A 20,738-nucleotide genomic window follows, 5' to 3' on the forward strand; every position below is an offset into this window, starting at 1 on the left:
GCCACTCAAGCAGGAACAAACTTTATTTTTGAAACTGCCGCCAATGCCCAGTACACACTCGGGAAAGATTGCGGATCCATACACGCTGCGTTTTCCTGGAACCCCCAGGAAGTTCCTCCCAGGGAATTCCCTCCTACTGCACTTCCCCAACCAAAGGGAACTCTCCAGGAGTCCCATAGCAGGCTGAGGTGAACAGCAGGAGTCCAATATCCATATGAATGCAAATCTTAACATAATCATATCATCTCAATGGCTAGCTGGTGTCACCTTTCAACCAAAAATGCCATGCATCATATTACTTGGCTGTGGCTCTTAGCAATAGACAAACTAAGTAGTTCTTGGTTTTACTTCTTGAAATATAAAAACTGATGATGAAGTTAAATTATTTCTGATGCAATATATGTGATTTTTTAATATGTCATCATTAGTTTTACAAAGCTAAATAAATAAATAAATAAATTCCCTAGCATTAATATTGAATGACTTTGGTTATACAAAATATTGGAACAAGGATTCTTTTAAATACTTATCAATATTCAAGTCATGTTATAGCAATATAATATCCATAAAATTAATAATACTGAATCAAAATACTGGAAGGCAAACTTTTGTGGTCAAATTATGCCTTAGGAGAGGAATATAACCACAGAGAGAGCCTGTCTCAATCCTTCCTATGAACATTTGATTTTTCAATTTCTTTTTTTTTTTTTTTTTATTGGTCGTTCATAACATTACATAGTTCTTAATACATCATATTACATGGTTTGATTCAAGTGGATTATGAACTCCCGCTTTTACCCCGTATACAAATTGCTGTATCACATCAGTTACCCTTCCATTGATTGACATATTGCCTTTCTAGTTGGGAAATGAAATCAGCAAAATAGCCAAATGAAGTTGCCTGTTACTTGACCTCCCCGCAAACCTTATGCACACACACAGTATTCTGACTAGAGTGATTGAGCAAGCATGCTGGAGACTGGCAGAGAAGTGTGGAGACTCCTGTAGAGTGTAAAAACTCAAGATAGCACTGTCTCCCACATTTTTCCCTGAGCCAGATCATCTCTAAGCCAATATGGTCTTTTTACAGGGAAAAAGTAAGATGCAGACCTCCAGTTGTTCCCATTTCTGCTCCAAACACTGTTTGGAGAATAGCCCAGATTTATGCAGACGTATGACCCCAGAGTAAGAGAAATGGCTTAGCACTGTCTTAAAAACAGTCCCACTACGCAGTGTATCTCACCTGGAGGGCAGGAAGCAGTAGCAATATCTCCATTCTCATATGGGGACTACAACATCACAACTCTGGATGCTCAGAGCCTAGGTCAAGCTAAAATGCTGAGACCATAGTTTCAAAAGCCATGTGGCATGCCATCCTCTGGGGAACACATAAACTTGCACAATGTGAAAAACATAGTAGGAAGCATATGTGTACCTGTGCCTGGCCCAACAGCCAGCCAGACATCAACCTTATTCTCCTGGAGAGTCTACCACACAGATGTCTGGCCTGTAACATCTGCATATATCTTAGCTGAGCCTAAAATCCAGCAAAGCCCTATTCCCAGGATGAGCATGCCAGACAGCCAGCTGACCCACATTGCCTACGTGTGCCCGAGCCCAGTCAATAGCAATACAGATGGTGAACCCTCCTCCCCATGGAGTACAACACATAGCCAGTCAGTCCATATCACCAACCCAAACCTGAGCTCAGCCCAAGAGCCAAACAAAGACAGTCATACTCACTAGAGAGTTCACCACCCAGCCTCTGGTTGGAGTTGACTACTTCCAGCCAGATAGACAACCAGGTGGGCAGTCCTATTCCCCATTAAAATTACTCCATGCACTGTAGTCACAAGCCATGGCTACCAATATAACTGCACGCATTGCTTGAGGATTACAGCTAAAGAAACCTTAGCGATTGCACTATTTAGTCCTCCCAGAATAAAAGCTAACCAACCAACATCTAAGTACTATTCATAGGAAGACAGTTACCTTATAGAAACAAACAAACAAAATCTCCATTGAATTAAAAGAGGTGATTGTGATTGTTGCTCTGGGTACACAGATATCAATGTCCTTAGGCAAGAAATGTGCAAAAGTAAGGAGACATGACACCCCCCAAAGAAGCATAATAATCTCCTTTAGAGAGACCCCAAAGAAAAGAAAAAAAATTAAATGCCTGAAAAGGAATTCAAAATAATGGTCTTGAGAGAGGTCAACAGATATGAAGAAATATAGACAAACAATTAAGTGAGTCGAGAAACCAATTCATGATGTACATGAGCAATTAAACAAAAATACATAGTTAAAAAAAAGAGCCAAACAAAACTTTCAGCTTAAGAATTCAATGAATTTTTTAAAATACACTTGAGAGGCACAGGGTAGATGAAACAGAAGACAATTTCTGACTTTGAAGACATGTTTTTTACTTAACTCAGAGAAAGAAAAATTGGAAAAGAACAAAAAAGCACCTATAGAAATGTGACACAAAGAAGCAAACAAATGTGAACATTATAGGAGTTCCAGAAAGACAAACAATGAAAAGGCCCAGAAGCCATACATTAAAAAATAATAACTGAAAACTTTCCAAGTATTGGAATAAATATGAACATGTAGATTCATGAAAGTCATGGAACTCCCATTAGACATAACCCAAAGAGGTACTCTCCAAGGCACACTATAATCAAGCTGTCAAAAGTCAAAGACAGAGAATTCTAAAAGCAGCAAAAGAAAAATATCAAGTCATTTTAAGGGAAATCCACATTAGGCTAACAACATATTTCTCAGTAGAAACCTTTTAGACCAGAAGAAGTTGGGATAATATAGTCAGAGTGCTGAAAGAAAAATAAATCAAACGGGAAAAAAAAAAACCTGTCAGTGAAAAATATTATACTCAGCAAAGCAATCCTTCAGAGTAGAAATAGATTATTTTTTTAGACAAAACCGTAGGGAATTTATTACTATTATACTCACCTTACAGAAAAAAACTCAAGGGAGTCCTACATCTAAAAGTAAAGTGATAGTAACTACCATTAGGAAAACATGGAAAGGTATAAAATTCACTGGTAGAGTGGATACACAAACCAGAAAAAAAGAATCAAAACTTATCATTACAAAAAATCACAAAAATTAACAATAAGAGAGGGAGAAAATAACAAAAGTTTTCAAAACAAACAGAAAACAACTAACAAAAATAACAGGAGTATGTTTTTACTTATTGGTAAAAACTTGAATGTAAATGAATTAAATTCCCCAATTAAAAGATACAGGCTATTCAGCTGCATGAAAAACAAGACCCAACTATATGTAGCCTATGAGGAACTCACTTTACCAATAAAGACACATATACTGAAAATGAAAGGAGGGAAAATAAAATTTCACATGAAAGACAAATGAAGTGAGCAGGAGTTATCAATATTTGTATCAGATAAAACAAGATTAAAGTCGAATAATATAAAAAGAAATAAAAACTGTCATAATATAATGACACATGGATCAATTCAGCAAGAAAGTATAATAATTACAAATATATATGTTCCCAACACTGGACCACACAAATATGTAAAGCAAATACTACTAAATCCAAAGGGAGAAATAGACTCCAATAGAATAATAGCTGAGTTATTGAACACCATTTTTGTCAATGAACACATCATTCAGTAAGAAAATCAACACAGAAAAATTGGAGTTAAACTATACTGTAGACTAAGTAAACTTAACAGACATTTACAGAACATTTCATCTGGCAGCTGCAGAATACACATTCTTCTAATTGGTAGGTAGAACACTCTCCAAGATTGACATATATTGGACAACAAAACAAGTCTTGACAAATTTTTAAAAACTGAAAATGCTTCATGTGTTTTCTTTGACCACAATGGAATAAAATTAGATATAACACAAGGAACTATGGAAATTATACAAATACCTGGAAATTAAATAACATGCTACTGAATAGTCAATGGGACAAGAAAATCCAAGAAATACAGTAAAAGTAGTATTAAGAGCAGTTTGTAGCAATAAATGCCTATATCAAAAAAATAGAATACAAATTAAAAGTCAAAATCAAACCAGGCATAGCACATGACTGTAATCCCAGCTGCTCAAGAGGCAGGAGATCACAAGTTCAAAGCCAGCCTCAGCAACTTAGTAAAGCCCTAAACCAACTTAGAGAGACCTGTCTCCAAATAAAATATTTAAAAGGCTGGAAATGTATCTCGGTGCCCCTTGGTTTAATCCCCAGTATCAAAAAAAATCAAAATCAATATTTATGTGCCACATCAACAAAATGAAGTCAAAAACTTTATGATTATCTCAATAGATGCAGAACAAACATTTAATAAAATTCAACATTCCTTGATGATAAAAATGCTGAACAAAATAGATATTGAAGGAACATGCCTCAACATAAGAAATACCACACATAATAATTCAGTAAAAATGTTATACAAAATAGGGAAAAGCCAAAAACTTCCTAAGATTTAGATCAAAACAAGGATATTCACTTGTAATACTTTTATTCAACATAATATTGGAATTTCTAAAAAGCACAATAAGAAAAAGAAATATAGGGCATTCAAATTGGAAAGGAATAAGTCAAATTGTCACTGTTTATAGATGACAAGATTTTTTTGTGTAGAAAACCCCAAAGAGTCCATAAACTATTAGAACTGTGTAGAATGCCCCCAAAGACTATATTATTTTTAGAACTAATACATGCAGCCAGATTGTAACATACAAAATCAACACAAAAATCAACAGGATCACTACATGCTAATAAATATTTAAAATAGAAATCAAAATAGCAATCAATTTATAATAGCAAAATAAATAAATGAGCAAATTTAACCAAAGAGGTAAAACATCTCTACAATGAAAACTGCAAAAGAAGAAACTGAAGAATACACACAAAATGGAAGATATCCCATTGTTATTAATTGAAAGAATATCCACACTACCCAAAGCAGTCTACCAGTTTTAATTCTCATACCAAAAACATTCTTCAAAGAACTAAAAATAATCCTAAAATTTATATGAAACCATAAAAATAATCAAATAGCCAAAGCCATCTTGAGCAAGAAAAACAAAGAAGAAAGCATGATACTATTAGCCACAGTTATAAAAATTCAGTCAAAGTGAATTGAAGACATAAATATAAGACCTAAAAAAATTAAACTATTAGAAGAAAACAGGGAAAATATTTTCAGACATTGGGATGAGCAAGAATATTTGGGAAGACTCCAAAAACATGGAAAACAAAAGCAAATATAGGTGAATAGGATTAAATCAAATTTAAAACATTCTACATTGCAAAGGAAATAATCAGCAGAGTGAAGAGGCAGCCTACTGGGTAGAGAAAAAAATATTTGTAAATTATTTATTTGACAATAGATTAAAATCCAGAATATATAAGGAACTCCAAAAACAAAAAAAAATTTAAAAAAAGGTCCAATTTAAAGATGGGCAATACTTCAAAAAGCTATTTCTCAAAAGAAGTCATATACAACTGACAAGTAAGTATATGAAAAAATAATTAACATTACTAATCATTGGATAAATGCAAATCAAAACCACAATGAGTTAATATTTCAGTCTCCTAAGAATGGCTATTATCAAAAGCCTAAAGATTACAAACACAAGTGCATAGAGAAAAAGGAACTCCTTGCATAATGTTGGTTAGAAATGTAAATTAGTATATATTTTACGGATAAAAGTATGGAGGTTCTTCAAACAACTAAAAATAGTACTATCACAACATCCAGCAATCCCACTACTGGATATATATGTAGAGGAAATTAAATCAGTATGTTAGAGAGACATGTGCATTCTCATGTTTAGTATGTAAGAGGTCATGGGTTTGATTCCTAGCACACCACATGTACATGCATGCACTCACACACACACTCCCACAAGGAGCAGAAATAGACATTATGAAAGTATCCCTAAAGAACAAAATTGCAAAATTTCTCAGTGAAATATTAACAAATCATATCCAAAATCTTTGTTTTCTGAGAAAAACTCCAGATGAGATGATGATGATGATGTTATGTTATGCTGAATCTCACAAACTTCCAATTTTGCTCTTTTAACAAAACATACCCAAAGTTGTTCAATCACAATTTTTGATTGTCAAATAATAATTTGAATACATATAAAAATATAATTTAAACATGTATGTATAATTCTGATTATGCTGTTAATCTAGTAAAAAATTAGATTAACTTTAACATGAAAATCAGCATAGCCCAGTATTGGTGGCACATATTCATGATGACTCCCACTTCCACCTGTTTGTAGGCAGCATAGCCTTTCCCACTGAGATCTATATGATCAGTTTATATGGCAAAGGGGGATTCAGGTTGTAGATGGAATTAAGATTGTTTATCAGCTGACCTTGAGACAAGAATATTTTCCTGCCTTCTCTGGGTGGGCCCAGTGTAATGATAAGTGGGAAGAAGAGTCAGAGACAGAGATATCAGAATGTGTTACACAGATGGCTTCAAAGGTAGAGGAAGCAGTCATAGTCAAGGTGGTTTCCAGAAACTGGGAGAGGAAAAGAAACTGATGCTCCCCAAGAGACCCCAGAAAGGAACATAGTCCTCCTATTACCTTGATGTGGTCCTTTGAGACACGTATCAGATTCTAATCTCACTTTAAGACACTAAACTCATGGTAATTTGCTATCGGAGATATATAAAATTAATAGACTTCCATACTTCCAATATCCATTAGAATAAACACAAACTCCTTCCCATGTCCTGATAGGCATTGCTTAAATAAATCTCTCCTTTCCCTCTCACCTCATCTTGCCACTTATCTCTACTATTCTGCTCAAGCAATGCCAATATTCTCTCCTTTTTGTGAAAATGCCCAATCTTACAGAGTGCTTTTCCACTCACCATTCCTTACCCTAGTGTGTTCTTCTACAGGTTGGTTCATTCTTACTCTTCACAATGTGGGTTAAATGTCACTTCCATAGTAAGGTTTCTGTAACTCTTCTCTCAAAATAATTACCTCTCACACACACAGACACACATGTGCACACACACACACAAGCCTATGTGATCTTTGTGTCTCCTTGTTATTCCTGGACTGCATTCGTTACTGTTTGACATTATCTTATTTATTCTTTCACCTTTATTTCTCACCCCTACTTGCATGTTACATTTCAAAAGACTGAAGACGAACTGTGTTCCACTGAATCCTCAAACCTAAAATAGACTCTTGTGTGTAACAAGAAAAACTCGCATTAAAATTATTGAAGGAAATAAGCAGAGCAGTTCGGAAATACTATAGTATCACGGTTCATTCTTGCCTCTGTGCCCTTTGAACATGTACCCTTTGAACATGCTATTTCAGTCTTTTTATTCTTACTGGCCCAGATAATTCTAGTGCAGTCTTAAACACTTAAACACGATCATCTGTATGAAGCTTTGCCACATGTTTGCCTTCCTTCCTGCTTTAATTATCTATTGCTATGCAACAAAACGCTCCAAAACTTAGTGGCTTAAAACCAAGGTTTATTATTTCTCAGGTGTCTTATCCTTATTAGGCTTCGCCGGGTGGCTCTTTGCTCTACATGTGGTCATTCACTTAGCAGCATTGAGCTTGGAAGCTGGGCTGCTTCGCCTGGGGCTAAAAGGACAAATAAGCCTTTACTCAAATGTCTAGAGACTGGATTCTCTTTAATGTGGCCACTCTGTATCTAGTGTGGGCTTCCTCACAGCACCATGGTTTCAGGCTAGTTATACTTCTTATGCGGTAGTATCTTTTCATTAGAGCAAAAGAAAGATAACCTGGTTCCAACTAACATTATCCCATGGAACATTTTATGAGATAGATTTTAAATTATGTAATTTTTTTTTGTATTTAAAATGTCTAAGAAAATAATAGTCTTTAAATAGATGTAATTTAAATGCCTGTCCATGAAAGAATATGTATTCTTTTACACTGATGGTGTGCTGAATGGATCCCTTTAATATTTGAAAATATTAGATATTCCAGAGGTCAGAACTATCATTTGGAATAGAGAAGACTTGAGGGCACACCTCTTAGAAAGACTGTGACTGGGGTAGTAGGATCCCTTCTGCCTTACTCTCTGCCCTTACCCTGCTTGTGACCTCTGCATCTCTAACAAAGAAAAGAAAACAAACAAACAAACAAAAAAACAATTTCCGAGCTTTGGAAGGCCCAAAGTTTGCTTTATCAAGGACAATACTGGCAACCTTCCAGAAACCTGGAGGCCATGGCTCATCTGCAAATCATGTACATATATTTGCATGAATTTTATTTTGATTAGTAGCCTCAGCCCAAAATGGTACTTAGGATGAATGAAGCATTTTACATATATGAATAAATGAGAACAATTTAGTAGTCTTACTGCTCATGGCTTTTTTTTTTTTTTTTTCTATTTCTCTCTCAGGCTCTTTATCAATCCACTTCTTGTTATTCCTTCTTTTTAAATCTATACTGGGTGTTGCTTTTCTTTTCTTTGTGTAACATATTGATTCCATGTAGGTGCTCAGAAGGAAGTTGCCTTGCTTTTGTGTTTTATTGATTCATTTAACCTAATTCCACCATGATCAAAATCATTGTGACTTAGTGATTAAGTTCTTTATATTCATTGGTACAAATTGGCATATTTTGGGGTCTGTATCAGGGAAATATACAAAGCTTGATAACTGTGTAATTTGATTTTGAAAAAATTTTTCCCCAAATACTCCATAAAGTAAAATACAATTTTAGGGACAAATATATTAAAAAGAGGTAAAAATAGAGACAAATGATAATTACTATTTTATTAATAATTTTTTAAAATTTTTTCCAAACTTTTAAATCTCCCTGAATATGATTATGTGTGGGTGTGTATGTGTGTGTGTGTTGTGTATTTTATTTCAGATAGCATAAAGGGATGGATGTCAGAGATTATAAGGAAAGGAAGACTATGACTTGTATTGAAAGCATAGAAAATTACAGAGAACACAGGAGGTGATGAAGAGGTACAGAATAGCTTAAAGATGAGCTATATCAGTTTGTATACTTGACCAAAAAAAATCATATGCACATATTATAGTCAATGACTAATAAAGAGAGTGATTCTTATCATATATTTGATGTAGAATCAGAGAATGAAAGATAATTAATTATATATTTAAGGGAATATGATTTCTTTTCACACCTTGCTATTTCATTTTATGTTCATTTCTCTTCCCTACTCTTTTCTTCCTTATTTTATTCTTTTATACTATAACTCACTCAAGTCCTTTTTAGTATTTAAGTATATTCAAATCTTCAAGCAATTATATATTCACAGTTGTATTAGCTATTACTCAGTTGGCCTAGTTTATTTATGAGAAATATTTATTCCTCCCATATTTGGAATAATACAAAACATGAAATTATTTCAGAAAATGCCTAATGTCTTATGTTTCTATTTATTTATTTATTTATTTAATGTGTGTGTGTGTGTGTGTGTGTGTGTGTTTTGCGGGGGGTACCAGAGATTGAACTTAAAGGTACTCAACCACTGAGCCTCATCTTTAGCCCAATTTTGTATTTTATTAGAGACAGAGTCTCACTGAGTTGCTTAGTGCTTCACCTTTGACCTCACAAACCTCCTGTCTCAGCCTCCGAGCTGCTGGGATTCCATGTATGTATTGAGAAGGAAGTTGCATTGCTTTTACGTTTTATTCATTCATTTAACCTAGCTCTATTATGATCAAAATCATTGTGACTTGGTGATTTAAGTTCTTTATCTTCATCGGTACGAATTGGCATCTTTGGTGGTCCATGCCAGGGAAATATATAAAGCTGTGTAATTTGATTTTGAAAAATTTTTTCCGCCAAATGCTCCATAAAGTAAAATACAATTTTAGGGACAAATGTATTAAAAGGAGGTTAAAAATAGAGGCAAAGGAGAATTACTACTTTATTAATAATTTAAAATTTTTTTTTAATTATGGCTTGTACCACCGCGCCCGGCTCTTCTGTTTTTAAGTTAAAAAGATGATACTATTATTTCAAATATTTAAGAATAAAAATCTACAAATGTTAGTGAAAACAAAATTAATGTTCCATATTAAGAGAAATATTATAATAAGTAATACTTTAAGAATTTAGCCTGAAATATATGTGGGAGTTGGATCAATCAGGGTGTGGTCAGAGAAACTCCAAAAAAGGAGAAATACAGAATAAAAGGAATTATTGTCAGAATCAGATTTACACAACAATGGGAGCTGGTGAAAGAGCTGTTGCCTCTGTGTTGGCTAATGTACCTGATTTATTGTTGGTTATCAGGACCAGCAGCTGGAAGAGAAATCTACACTCAATAGAGTAGAATACAGCGGAGATAAAATGGAACACAAAATGAACAGGAACTCATGAGGATAACCCAGAGTTCACATTTAACTTTCACAACCTCTCGGCTAACATAAGAGAACTGTAAGATAACCTGGTATCCTTGCCACAGAGCTGATAATGTATTTGTTCCAGAACTTGGAAATACGAAAGCAAAAGATCTAGTAAGATCTGGAGGGCTTGTTAGCCTGCATGAGGCCACATACCAACAAGATGAACTAGCAGATCCCCCAAATCACAGGAAAGCTATAACAGTATCTGGTGGCTTGCACTGGCTTTCAGAAGGTGAAAACTACTGCTTCATTAACACCTTCCAACTCTCATGTAAATTATTCTTGTGGCCCATCCTAACATGGGCCATAACTGAATGGTCCTTTCAGAAAAAAAAAAAAAAAACAGTTTCACTTTAAACTAAATTAACAGAGAATAAAAGAAATCACAGTCAAACTCTTGTCTACTTTTCATATATATATACGTATATTTAGACCATACCTGAAATTCAAATAAAGGGAGTACTTGAATCATGCTCCTGGGAAATAGAATGTGATAAATTTTGTACTACTTATCACATCCTAAAACTCTCCCCAGAAGATACAAGTCCCTTTTACTGTTTGGATAATGTTCACTCTTCTGAGACCTTTTTTCCCTTTCCACATCCTCTATCTTATATATTGATTTTGAGGGTAATAATTCTTCACAAGTCTCAAACATTTCTTGCAAGTCATCAGAGATGTGAACAATCTTAACAGCTAATTTGTATTCTATTTTCAAGAATGTTTGGAATGTACTATCCTACATTCTAGGATAGTAAAGATAGAGATGTCCTCCTTCCCTGGAACAGATTTTCACTCTAGATTGAGAAAGATAGGGTTTTCTGGGAGCCCCTTTTATATGATCTGGGATTTCTAATATCAGTATTCCTTTCCTGCAATGCAATGGGAAGGCAATACTTCACTCTCATCATATCACCCTGTAGAAATTGGGGTTTGAAGAATACTGGGGAACAATACTGTGACCAATCCAGAGCTATTTCTGTGAGCAATAAACGGTCTCTTGTCTCTGATTCAGACATTCAAGGTTTCTGCCAACGTTTAGGAATTTATGAAACTGAAAATAGGGTGAAATCTTAGACACTGAACACTTTTTGATGACACTGGTATCTCAAGTTGAAGTTAAATACATGTATGTGCAACTAGTTCATGTTATATAGTATACAAATAAAAAGGAAAACTTATGGGAAAGCATCTGTATGAAAATAATGGAGTAATATTCATAGCAAATAAAATATTTTCAGCAACTATTTATATAGTTGTGCCTGGTATTATAACTTCCTCTGGCCATTGTTGATTTACTTTGCACTCAGAAAGCATTTTACTTTGTTGTGATCCCTTTGTCTGTCAGTGAGCGCCAGGTTTTCTTTTCTTAGAACATTGGATTATTTACTGACTTAGTTCATATTACACTGAAACATATCCTTCAATATTTTATTTTGTTCTGTTTTATTCATGGAAATATCTCTAGCATCCAGGATATGCTTGGTCTAAAATAAGGACTAAATAAATATCTGTTGAATAAATTATGATTTGTGAAGTTTTGTAAAATTTTAAGGATGAATTTCAAAGTCTTACCCTGAAGAATTGCAACCTTTATTTTGGACTTTGGGATGCCACATAAATCCTTGCCTTATTTCTCCCCTATTTACCATGTAACAATATTGGGGAATTGCACAAATAGGTAGAAATTGTACTTGCTTTCTTTTGACAGTTAATAATCCTTTTTTATATATGGAATGTGTACACACGTATCCACACAAGAGCACACATATGTATTTACATTAAATTGTTTGAGTAAAATAAAAATTGTAATTTATAAAAAAATAATGAGTAGTATGCAGTACCTTATTCAGATAATCAAGGGTCCTGACCTTGGATATTTAATGATAATAACCAGGCAGAAAGTACTATTGGAACCAGTAAGAGCCAATAAAAAGAGGCACAAAGTTTCCAGAGGTAAAAAGAGTAATAATTACATAAACATATTATGTAAAAAATAATTATGCAAACAGGGACTTGGAAGTGGAAATTGTCATAGTTCCAGAAGGTTAGCTAAAGCAGAGGTTTTACACTAAAAAATAGTCATAATTCATGGTTTGATCTATCATCGCCCTTCAAATGTATACACACTCACTGCCATATGAGCAAGAAGCATCCCAAGTGACTCTAGCCATAGCACACGGAGTGCTCTGCCTGCTGCTTCTCAGCTGTGTCTGTATCTGGGTGTCATATGTGCCCAAAGGGCCAAATATACAGAGTCAGCACAACACTTTGGGATGCCACATATTGTATCTACTCCCGCTGCCAAATTTATTTAGATTCCAGATTGCAGATAATATAAAGATCCAGTAACCTCCTTCCCAAGACCAAACAGTAAGTTCTCAAGATTGGAAGGAAAGGGAAATTTGTATACTTTGAAAACAAAAATTGTGTCCTATTGATCCATTAGATGCTCATGGACAATTAATGTGTTTATTATAAAATTAAGACTCATCTTTAAATCTTTTTGTTTTACTTATTCTTCAAATTAAACTCATTTTAAAACAATGGAAAAAAGAGGAAAAAATTGTTTATTCTTTCTTATCTTATTTCTAGATATGTGCTGCCAATTTAATTCCCATTTGGGTTCTTTTGCGATTATCATGAGCAGTGAGCAGACTTTCACTCTAATGGAGTGTTCTGTACACTGTGTCCTGCCTGTGACATAGAATAGTTCATAATAGTGATCTATTATGACATAAATAATTGTCTAAAATTTCATACGCAAAGCTCAAATCTGTGAAAGTGCAATTAGAGGCCCAGGGACATGGAAAAATTAAATGAGTTGGTCTGAATCTAGTCATCTATTTAAAGTTTGGCCAGCAAACAACCAATATGGAAATGAAACAGAGGTTTATACATTAAACTCTGCATCAGAGTCAGACTGTATTACCAAATTTCCTGAGCTGTCTCTGAGTCTTTGAGTAGGTGGGTAGCTGCAGTGTAATATACCCATATTCTATGACTTTCCTTCAAAAACAGCTTTTCATAACAAACTATGATGTATGGATGAATTTATCACTTAATATGTATGTTGATTGACTTACAAAACAAAATGGTCAGCATTATTTAATGACTTAACTGAAAACATGTCAAAATAATTATGTTTAGAGTCTCTCTTATCTAGGGTCCATGGACATAGCAAAACACAACCTCAAATTTAGAAAAAAACATGTTGAAACACATAACTAATATCATTAGGATATGTTTCTGTACTGCCAAGCTCTGCTAATATAGTACATATAATTAATTATCAGTTACTGGTTTTAGAATGGAAAAATTAAATGAGTTGGTCTGAATCTAGTCATCTATTTAAAGTTTGGCCAGCAAACAACCAATATGGAAATAAAACAGAGGTTTATACATTAAACTCTGCATTAGAGTCAGACTACTGCCAGAATCCCCTTGGGACTTGTGTCCTTTTTAAAGTGCTTTAAAAAGCATAAACAAGGAAAGTCAGTTCTGGGAAAAATAATAATAATAATAATAATAATAATAATAATAATAATAATAATGGTTGTGGGCTGGGGATATAGCTCAGTTGGTAGAGTGCTTCCCTTATATGCACAAGGCCCTGGGCTCAATCCCCAGCAACACACACATACACACACACACACACACAAATAATAATGGTCACATAAACTCGGTTTTGAAATAAGCAAGTAACACACAAGTCTTTAAAGGGAAAAGGAGAAGCAAGATTCCTTGGGAATCCCAAGAGAGTGATGTTTTTAGCAGGACTCAGGTACCTAGAGTAAGGAGACATCAGGTTTGAAATGGACCTTAGGTAGGAGCCATTGAAAATCCCGTGGTGTACCAATACCAGACCAGTGACAAAACTGAGAGTTTAAGAGCAGCTGTGTTTTCTTATTTTATTTTCTTATTTCCTTTTCTTTTCTCCCCTCCCCTAAATTATGTCAATATAGCTATAAGCTATTCAATGGGAGAATTTTCTAGTTTTCTGGGTGAAATTAAAGTGTCACATTTATACATATTTGGCAGACCATAGATTATAAGGAAACAGGAAAGTATAGATTAATTTCTCCTGTAATGTAATCCAAGCTGTTTCATCTGCATTGAAAATTTTTGCCCTGCCAAACCCCGCTAAGCATAAATGCTTTCACGGAGTAAAAGTAATTAATTAGAATGTCCTGTTGTCTTATTTAGTTTTTCTTTTTCCTGTCTTATCACTTGGACTAAAAATCTTGCCTAAAAAACATTAAAAATGATTTGATCTCTTTTTTTTTGCAAATTATGCTACACTGAGTAACCATTTGTAAACTTTGTGCACATTTGCAAGTTCATTTCTAAGCTACGATTTAGAATAAGATTGTTGGGCCAAAAGTTAAGGTGATTTTTTGGGCTGGGGAGGTGGCTCAAGCGGTAACGTGCTCGTCTGGCATGCACGGGGCTCTGGGTTCGATCCTCTGCACCACATAAAAATAAAATAAAGATGTTATGTCTGCTGAAAATTGAAAAATAAATATTAAAAAAGTTCTTTCTCTCTTTTCTCTCTCTCTCTCTAAAAAAAAAAAAGTTAAGATCATTTTAAATTTTATTTGTGGTCAAAACTTTCATAAAGATTTTGCCTATTTATATTTCTAGCAACAGTATGTATGATGTACTAGCTGTTACCCAACCCCACTTTCATATTTCTATTTTAACAAAATATACTATCTTTTATCATGACTGTTTGACATTTTTCCATATTTCATACATTGTATGCTTTTTCACATCCTCTGTTCATTTTTCTGAATGTTCATTATAAGGAATAAGCTAATTAGGTTACCAGTAGCCATTCTATAAAATAGTAAGCAGTCATTACTGAAACTCAGACAATTCTATATAGCATAATATTGGAAAATCACCAACATATATTGTTCAAATATGTGTATAATATGTTAATGTTAATTTTTATCAGAGAGCTATATTTATGCACATGACTGTATGGCTAGAGAAGATCTCTAGAATGATATACAAAACCAGAAAGTATAGCTGCTTCTAGATGCTTGACTTAGAAACAGGACTAGAAAGAAATCTTCTTTTCATAATATGCCACTCAGTAACTTTGGATTTCTTTTGGATTTTGCTATATGTATTTTGCTGATTTCAAATTTAAAGTAATGTCTGAAAATTGAAAATAAATGACATCTTAAATAGAAATTATGAGAAGCAAAGAGAGTGAAATTAAACAACTGGCAGCATATCATTCCCCAAGCACCTAGTGAAGGCTGAAAACAAAACTGCGGGTTATAACTGTCAATGAAGAGCCCAGGGGCAATGTGACCAGGACTGTTACTTTGACATCCACAGCCTTGAGTGACTGGTAATTCCACTCTCTCCTGCTCTACTTGTCCTCTATCTTATAGAAACCTTGAGGCACATAGTAGCACAAAGTTTTCCAAAGCCCAGCAAGTAGTGAGTCCTTGGAGAGGCATAACAAGAAACGGACAACAAAAAACTGATGTGAAATAACATTTTGTTGCTGTGTGAGCTAAGAATTTGTGTTACATTTTTCTATAAGACGAATATCATCATAATTGGAGTATGAATTAATCATTTATTTATGATATAAACAGAAATTAGAAAGAAGTACAAAGAATTTCAAGCATGACTGATAAGTAAAATCACCTAAATTCTATATTACAAAAAATCATATGTGAAAATTCTTGTCATATATATGCATACATACATTATAGGTTTTGCATGTTCTATATATTTAAGCATTTACACATACATGTATAAATTTTTATATATTTACTGCATGTTTGCATTTTTTAGATCATGCTTTTCAATGACATATTTACAAATAGATGCAACCATGTATCTCAGGGCATGCTTTTAGTGGAAGTGAAATTTATGTCTAAAGCATTTAAGGTTATTCTGTTCTCTGTAAGTATGATTGTTAAGGTTCAGTGTTTTCATTTGTACAGTGTTTGGCAGGTTTTGATGCTAGAATTATGCTAGCTTTAGAAATGCAATTTAGAAACCTCTCCAGATTTACATGTATAAATAAATAAATATGTTATATATATTTACATATATATATAAAATATATATATGCACACATATATATACATATATTCTTCTATGGTTATTGTTATATTTAGTTTTCTATTCCTTCCTGATTTTATTTTAATAATATATATTTATCCATTATATAGCCAATTCAAAGAAATTGTCGAATGTGCCTTTTTAATCTCCCCCAGTTTTTATACATTTCCACACATTGTTCAAAATGGGGCATGAGGGATAGAATTGTTCCTTTTTCATATAATTTCATTGCAACTGTATATTTCAGTAAAACTTTTATTTTAAAAGAACTCTTGACTTCTCTCATTTACAATGAATAATTTGGTTTGATTTATAAATAGACCCTTTAATATTTTCTGAGTCTTTAATATATTTATTACTCACTTTCTTCTAAATGTTAATTTTCGAATACAGGAGTTAAACTATTATTTATTTTATTTCTTTTATTTTTAAATAATAAAAGTTTTAGGACTAGATTGGATTATTTATCAATATTAAACATTATTACAGAAAGCAAAGATAGAATATAAACATATATAAAGTCTTTAAAATCATTTACAATTTAAATATTATGCTCAAAGCCACATAAATGTACTAAGTTAATTAAAGGAAACTCTTAAATGGAATATAATCATAGCGATAGCATAAATATAACACTAATTTGTAATAAATTTGACCAATAAAAATTTAATATATAAATGATAAATAATAAACTAATAAATTATCAAAAGTTTACCTTCTTTAAAAGAACACTTGGAGATAAACTTTACTGTAGCAAAATCCTCCAAAGTAGTCATTAATAATGGATTTGAGCTTAAAGGTAAAATAATTTCTTCAATAAAAAATACCTTCAAGGAATTTGAATATTAAAATATTCATTACAGAGATTTTTTCTTAATAATTGAGCACTCTCAATATGATCTGTTACATTCTTACACTTAACTTGTATTTATTCTCCTGTCCAGATTTCTTAATGTACAGTGAAAATTCAGTTTTTAAAAATAAAAATAAATGACACAAAGGGAGTTTGAGGGCTGTGATTGAATAGATGCATCATTAAAACTCTCCTTCATTGAAATACAGCTATGAATATTTTAACACAACTATTGGCTCTAAATTATAGATTTATGGTGTAAATCTGATACCAAGAGCAGCAGTATGAAATGCTTTGTTTATTTGTTGGGAGGCACTCAAAATAATACACTCAGGTCTTTAATGAGCAAACAAAAATGGCAAGAGGTGAACTACAGGATTTTATTTTGTACTATCAAATAATCAGATTAATTATCAGTAATTTAAAATAAATTAGTCTCTGCAAATTTGTTTTTGACACTCTTTCTATTTATGAAAATTTTTATTTTATTCTCTTAACTATGTTTTTTAAAAGTTTTGAGGTCATATTGTTAAGCAAGTAAGTTTCTTCATCTAGCCATTGTCAAAACATATTTTAATGGAAAAGTTTTCTTTTGTGAATAAGAAATAGAGGGAAAGAAAACCATCTAAAATGAGGAAATTCTAATAAATCATAGAAATAACAGTTTTCCCCCTATCTTTTCTCTTTAACTTTTCTTTCTTTTAAACAACATTCATTTTTATGAGTTGATAGAAAAAAATTTAAGAAACACTTATAGTCAAAGATTAACTTATAATGCAGCTGGAATTATGAAATATGTACTACTATTCCATTTAATATCAGATAGATGAAATATAAACATTAATATTATTTTCATAATCTTTTTCTATTTCGAACCCTCGGGAATTATAAAGGGGAATTATTTGAAGTATATTTACATTAATTCTCTTGTCCTGGGCACCGTTGCAAAAAAGGCTTATAATAGACAAGCAATCATTGAATGTCAAAGCAGTTTTGCAATTTTTATTCAGTAGAATTTTGAAAATACATATAAATCTTCAAATATGAAATGAGAATGCTATTTAAATCAGGAGGGAGTGTCATTGTTTCCTAATGCCCTTGTCAAACACTACTCTAAAATAGTATAATATGTAATTCTGAAATGCCATAGCTTAATTTTAAAAAGTCAAAATCCTTTAATGCAATTCAGCTTTTACCTCTGGTCATGACTTCCTTTTCCATGGCCTTTAGTTTTGTTGTTAAACATATATGTTTGAATTGAAAAGTTTTCTTTTATAACAGAAATAAAAACTAGAAGAAACAGCACAGTACAATACAGAATTGGTGAGAAATTAAGTCTTCGCATAGGTATCACATGCACTTAGTCTACATAAAGCTCCTTTTAATTATTTCTTTTTTGCCGAATTTCAGAAAATTTAGAATCCACACAGTAAGTACTGAATTATAATGCAGACATTTTTTCAGAACAGATATAAAATGTAGTAAGTAGTTATTCTGGACTGAATATCTGTGGGCCCCCTTGTGTACATTGAACCCTAATGCCCAGTTAATAATGCCATTTCTGTTTGCTCATTATAGTTAGAGATAAAACTTCTAAGGAAATAATTGAGGGTAGGGGACTTAAAAATTAAGGGTAGGGATAAGAAATTGTGTCCTTATCCAAAGAGACACCAAAGAAACTCACTCTTCTCTTCACCCCCTGCACATGGTACATGAAAAAAGATAATCATCTACAAGCTAAGAAGAGAACCCTAGCCAGAAACTAAATTGGCTGGAAACTTGATCTTGAACTTTCCAGAACTGTGAGAAAACAAACCTGTTGATTAAACCTCCCAGCTTATGGTATTTGATTAAGGCAGTTTAAACACACTAAGAGAGTTGAATATAAACTAAATGATTGTTCCGAATAGCATAAATTAGGGTATGAACACCTTACAAATGTTCCTTTTTAGAGTATTTAATTTTGCAGAGTTTAGCATATAGATTTGCACTTTTGTTATTATTTGTTAATAATGTCGCACCAGGTTGTGACCTTTCATTTGAAAGAATTAAAAAAATAATTTTAAAAAGCAAGAGTAATAATATTTTTTAAGAAGTTAAATTGTCTAACTTGTACAGAATTATCTTCAAAATTCATTCCTTGAATGTCAAGGCCAATATTTTGGGATTTACAGCATGTTTTCATATAAAGTAAGTCCTCTTTAAGTAGAAAACCAATATTCAGTAAATAATCAGTACAGAAGTACTATGTACAGGGTGAGGAGAAAAAGGCAGTGGATGAAAGGGGACATATATAAAATAAATGAAGGCAGCAATATTAGGAAATTACATGAAGAACGTGAGAGGGGTAAAGAGCCATCTGAACTCCAAGAGCAGGATGTTAGTGGTGCCTTTAACAGATATAAAAAATCACAGCAATGAAAAGCCTGTTAAAGACTTTAATGTGGTCAGTTTTAGGGTACTATGGAGAGCTATAATATGCAGAAGAGGTTTTCAACAGACAACTAGAAATGTTATAGTCAAGCTCAGGCCATGCATACAGGTATCATCTTCTTATAGATGACAGTTGAAGTTTGTAAGCATAAAAACAGAAGAGCAAAAGAGAAATTTGCTAGAGTATTCTGAGTTTGGCTTAGAGTGAGGTGATGGGGGAAAAGTTAAATAGAAAGTTAGATCAGCGTAAGAGCAGGATGTTACAAGAATACAGAGATAATTAATGTAGCATTGCTTGTAACAGAGAGGCTAAGGAAAGAAAATACATCTACACGTCTATGGATATGTAAATGATCATATCCTTGCATTATGGCTGAGATCTGTAATGTTCCCCAGAAAGCTCATGTGTCAGGCAATGCAGCAAGTTCCACAGGTGGGACTTTTAGGCAAGGATTCTATGGTGAGGCCATTAACCCCATCAATAGGCTAATCCATTTGATGGATTAAAAATTCTATTGGATTACTGGATGATAACTGTAGATAGGTTAGTCATGGCTGGAAGATGTACATTACTGGGGGAATGTCCTTGGGGACTACATTTGTACCTGGCCCTTTTTAGTCCATCTGTCTCTCTCTCTCTGCTTCCCAGCTCCCATGTGTTTTGCCATGATTTTTCTGCAATGGGATCAACTAACCATGGACTGAGACTTCTAAAACTGTAAGCCAAATTATATCTTTCCTTCTCTAAATTGTTCTTGTCAGGTATTTGGGTCACAGCCTGGAAAAGCTGTCTAAGACAAAAATTGGTACAAAGAAATAGGGTCATTGATATGGGGTCAGAAGCCTTAGGAACTGGCTTGTAGGAATGTTCAGAGATGAAATGATTAGATTGTGAGAGCTGTAACCTAATCATGGATTAATCCATTGAATGAATTAGTTGAGTGGATTAC

The sequence above is a fragment of the Urocitellus parryii genome, chromosome 2 (assembly GCF_045843805.1).
Source record: "Urocitellus parryii isolate mUroPar1 chromosome 2, mUroPar1.hap1, whole genome shotgun sequence".
Classification (NCBI taxonomy): Eukaryota; Metazoa; Chordata; class Mammalia; order Rodentia; family Sciuridae; genus Urocitellus; species Urocitellus parryii.